Source organism: Limulus polyphemus, unplaced genomic scaffold (assembly GCF_000517525.1).
Source record: "Limulus polyphemus unplaced genomic scaffold, Limulus_polyphemus-2.1.2 Scaffold173, whole genome shotgun sequence".
In the NCBI taxonomy this organism is placed as follows: domain Eukaryota; kingdom Metazoa; phylum Arthropoda; class Merostomata; order Xiphosura; family Limulidae; genus Limulus; species Limulus polyphemus.
The window spans coordinates 268,173-273,671 of NW_013665783.1; positions in this window are offsets into that span (position 1 = coordinate 268,173).

The following is a 5,499-nucleotide window of genomic DNA, read 5'->3' on the forward strand; positions in this document are numbered from 1 at the left end:
ATCAAGAAGGGACTTATATTGCTGAAGTTCCTCGGAAAGAATATATACCGGAAATTAACAAACAAGCAGATACATAACAGTAGTCCATATTTAAGTTATGGACATCCACTCTCAATATAGACCTTTGCAAAACTGTTAAATTAACGACAATGTTCCAAATAATAGATAAATCCTTTGTGGACTACTTTCAGTTTGACCTTGATATTATTAAAGTTTATTTGTGGTTTCTGAGGGATTAAAAATATTCCACATCAATTCATAGGCTTAAAGTTAGTACACGTACCCCCCGGGGGGCACCTTGTACTGTATATATAAAGTACTATGCCTTTTTATTCGTCAATTGATGTATAACAACACTAAATAATTAATAATCAATATCGAAAGAAAAATTACAAATACGATAACGAATGTAGGACTTTCCTGTTTCCAGACATGTAGTTTTAGTTTTAGCACTCATGTATGAGTATGACACAAAATGTGACATATGACCTACCTTCAGTTACGTGTTTTATAGACACTTTTGAATGTCTCTGAATGATTGCAGTAACGTCACCCATTGAAATATCGGTACATCAGCTAAGTTATTTGTCCGTCCAGGATTCCTCAGGCCTTTGTTTGTAGTCGCAATTTTTGTTTAAGATAGACTTACAGGCCATGCGTTAAGAGCCTCGTTTCGATTTTTTTTAAATGAAGCATAATCAAAGAGAATAATAGAAATAATGTAATATTTCATTATCCTGGAGGGTAAACTAATTCTTCGCGTACGAAACTTATTTAAACTTTATGCCCAATTATCGATTTTTAAGCGCCTGTATTGAGATAGTTGGAAACATAATAGTTATAAATAGTAAATTTTTAAAATTATGGTATCAAGAAGTGTTGAAAATAAAATCAATTCTCGTCAAGTACAAAGCGTGTTTAAATTTTAGGCCTAATTGTCGTTTTTTAAGCGCCTGTTGGAATTTATATTGAGATGTAATAGTATTGCGTTATCTATAAGCTACAGAAAGGTAGAGAATGAACGTAATGTGTTTCCTTGTGTGCTTGTTTATGTTCCTGAAGTAATTGTCTTTAAGTTAATGTTATTAACGTCATAGTTTTGCACTCGTATAGAACAATGCACGATAAACTCCCTTCATCTTCCACGTGAACTAGCACACATGCACGCAGGGACTGACTGACACACACTGTAGTTTTAATTACATAAATAAATAAAGTTGCAACAGATCTAGCTCGAACTAGAATAACACTAACAGCAATACATTTTTTTCAATTATACAGTAAAAAATAACTCTGAAGTTAGGAATTCGAGAATTATCTGTTATGAAATATTGTGGTTGATGTCTAAATATTATTTATGTCGTCCTTAGCTAAGTTGCCTTACCTACATTTTTAGACAATCGAAACCCTTAAGTTGGTAGTCAAGAAAGGTACTATCTCACTATATAAGCTACTAATTTGGTTTCACTTCGAATACTCTGTGTAGTTTGATATTCTTATCTAAGAATTTTGACTTATTGAAAATGGTTAGAGGAGTGTACTAGGATGATGCTGGAGATGGAAAAAATTATCTTATGGGGATATGTTAAGAACTTATATTCTCTTGAGAAAAAAAAATGGTAAGAAGTGATCTTATTGATGTTTAGAAGATTATCCAAGAGATCAATAGGATAAAGGGCCTCTGATATATTTGGGCTGTGTTCTGAAGACAGTAGGACTAGAGCACGTAAGTTTAAGATTTGGAAAAGATAAGTTAAGATTTCAGGACAATTTTATTTTTCAAACACTACAGGCTGATTAGCTTATGGAATGAATTTGCATCGGCGGTAATGAATGTCGGCACCTTACATGAGTGAGCAGAATAGATGATTCTTCAAAGATAAATGGTGGGTTTTTTATTTTATTATATTCACAAGTGGGTGTATGGATTTAATGTAAATTTGAGATTTACCTTATGGGTCTACGTAATAGGAAATTCACTCAAGATATGATGATATGTAACAGTGCTAATTTCATACTGGCAGTTTTTAAGATAAGGATAAAATACTACAATAGGAAATATACACTAATTGTTATTGCTAATTGAGTTGGTTTGTTCTACCTTGTAGATTCCGTTTTTTTTTTCTCTTTGGGTTTTGAGTTGGGACATGAATCAAAGAAATTGAGAAACATTCTGAAATTCGTCTTTCTTTCAGAACGAATTGTACTCCTAAACTTACTACATATTAACTTAGAGAAGATGCATTAACTTTAAAATGATTAATTGATATTATACATGCTCAGTACATATGTCTTGTTCAATATATTCATTCATATTTATCGATTTTTTTTCCACAATGCTGCTGGGATCTTCTTTTATCTATGGGCCCCGGGCATGTGCGTAGTTTGCCCCTTTAAGGTGATACATAATGTTATCTGTGCTGTGTCCACCACAGGTATTGAAACCCGCTTCTTAGCGTTATAAGTCCACAGACTTACCATTGGGGAAAGCAGCTAGTCATCACCACCACTGCGAATTCTTGGGCTATTCTTTTACAAACGAATAGAGGGATTGCCCATCTCATTATAACACCCCCACAGCTAAAAGGGCGAGCATATTCGAACTCGTGACCCTCAGATAGTGAGTTGAGCGCCTTAACCATCTGGTCATGCTGGTCTCATTTAGCTCATATTTTGCCCCCAGTGGCACAGCGGTATGTCTGCGGACTTACAACGCTAGAATCCGGGTTTCGATACCCGTGGTGGGTAGAGCACAGATAGCCCTTGTGTAGCTTTGTGCATAATTACAAACAAGCTCATATTTTATACCATTAAGTTGTTTCCTAAGTTTCTAGAAAATTCTAGTCGTTAAGCTACCTACTCATTACATTACATTGAAACTCCCTCCAGTCAAAAAGTACCATTGTCTAAATAAAAAAGGTGTACAACACTGTGCCCCTTCCTATATTGTGATGTCTCTTGAACATTCATACTACAGAAAGAAAACAATTGTACATTAAACTTACCTGGTTAACCATAAAGTAACTCTTTTCAATTACCAGCATTAATATTCTTAAATCCAAACATTACAATAATAAATTAAATGTGTAAAATAAACTACAATAAAATTTTTGATTGACTAAACAAAAGCTTCTTTATTCAATTACTGTTTCTAAGCTACCCAGTCTCCAAAACATTTTTGTGGCTTATCTTGCAGAGAAGGAATGAAAATTTCCCCTTTATCAACATTTGTTGTCTTGTCACGTGTGTGTCAGATAAATGATCGAGGGAATCCATGTTCCCATTCCTGGTGACACCCTGGACTTGGTCTCGATAGGAGCCTTGGGCTCTTCTGAATGTTGACTTACTATTGATGAAGCCTGGCATGGCCAGGTGGTTAAGGCGCTCGACTCGTAATCTGAGGGTCGCGGGTTCGAATCCCCGTCTCACCAAACATGCTCGCCCTTTCAGCCGTGGGGGCATTATAATGTGACGGTCAATCCCACTATTCGTTGGTAGAAGAGTAGCCCGAGAGTTGGCGATGGGTGGTGATGACTAGCTGCCTTCCCTCTAGTCTTACACTGCTAAATTAGGGACGGCTAGCGCAGATAGCCCTCGTGTAGCTTTGCGCGAAATTCAAAACAAACAAACTATTGGTGAATTATTTTCTTAGCCTAACCAGTTGGATGCTCTCTTTTTGAAATACTTCCTTTTACAATTCTAGATTCTATGTATAACATAATCGATTATTGTGACATTGGGTCCTTCTCAAAATTTACTTGACATCAAAGATCATCTGGTTTATTCAACCATATCACCATAATTAAATTCAGCTTTATCAGCATTTACATCATAGCAACTTTTCATTTGATCACTACCTGACTTAAGGTTTTCTTTGGTAAAATCATATATGGTATCAATAATGTTCCTTTGCTTCCCTGCATATCCTGTGTAAGACTCTCAGAGTGTTAGTACAAAAGTCCAATAACACTTACGGTTTCCTTCCAAATATCAGTGATGCTGGTTCTGTTACGTGTAGCTTCATTTATTGCTGCACAATAACCTAAGAGTAGTATACAGTTTTATATCTTAATCATTCCATTAAAAAAGGCAACTTTCAATCTTTCATTACCAGAACGGGTCAGACAATGATGGATGTAGAACCAGTGTCAATGAACATGTTTTAGGGCTTCCTATCAACGAATCCATTAAATCATGATTTTTGTAAATAATAAACTTTCCATCTAAAAATGGGCAGATTGAGTATTCTTATCCAAACACACTCTTTAGGTTCAGCTAATTCATACTTTACAATGTCTGGTTACCCTTTGGCTGTTCCTTTGATTAATATGGGATTTGGGACTCATGTTAAAGGTATTGGCTACTTGGTGTATTATCATCTATTGATTCTGCACAGTCCCAGCTTTAATGTCCATATTTTCACATTTATAGCAGTATCCTTTTTCTGTCATTCTTTAGGAGCAAGTTTTTACTTCCTACAGGCTTTTGTCTGCAGTTCCTGGCATACATCCAATTTAGTTGCAGTTGAAACACCCACTACTCTGCAGTTTACTTTTCCATTCTGAGTAACTATTGTGTAATCAATATTTTGAATTGTTCTATACTTTAATCAGAGGGAGTAGATGTTTACACACTGTTTGATCTGATGATCCCATAAATCCTGAATAATGTTTAAGCTGTTCATTTGCAGCTTCAATGGATTCAAGTTCTATCACCAACTGCAGAATTTCCTTTAAAGATGTACACCAACTTTGCTTCAATCTAATTCTCACATCCTTATCTGTTATGACACCTATAAATCGGTAATGTGTAAAAAAATCCATCATTTCATGTAGAAAATCTAGGTAAGATAAATGGGAAAGCTTTTCTAAATGTTCTACAAGTTCAGCTAAGGTATCTTCTTTCCTCCATACTTTGTTCTAGAACTTTTCTATGGATAATTCCTTCTGGTGTGTCACTCCAAACCTGTTGCATAAGGCATCCACTAATGCTTGATAATTGTTACTGCCCTCAGCTGGAAGGTTACTTAATGTCATTAAAGATGGTAGCAAGATGAATAGTTTTTTGTTCACTATTCATCCTGTTCACTTTGGAAATTATTTAAAACTATTACTGATATGCCTTCATGGTACTTTTATGTTATAGTCCATTGATTTCTCAATTGAGTGTTACTGTTGAATTGACCATCTAAATTCTGGAACTGGATTTGGTAGTGACATGGTTGGAGTAGTTCAGGAAGGTCCTGCAGTATTAGATGGCACGGCAGTAGTGGTAATAGTTATAGACGAGATAGGATCTCCTGTTCCATATTTTGTAGTAAATGGGCTTTTACATTGGATTTCTTGGACAGATGCAGAAAGAGGTGTGGTTTGGTTTAATATTTGTGTGTCATGATATAAAAGAGTTTAGTTCAGATATTATTGATGAATTTAGTTTTGTGAGTGAATGTTTTATTATTGTTTAGTTTTTGTTATAATAAGAGTTAAAAGCAGATGATTG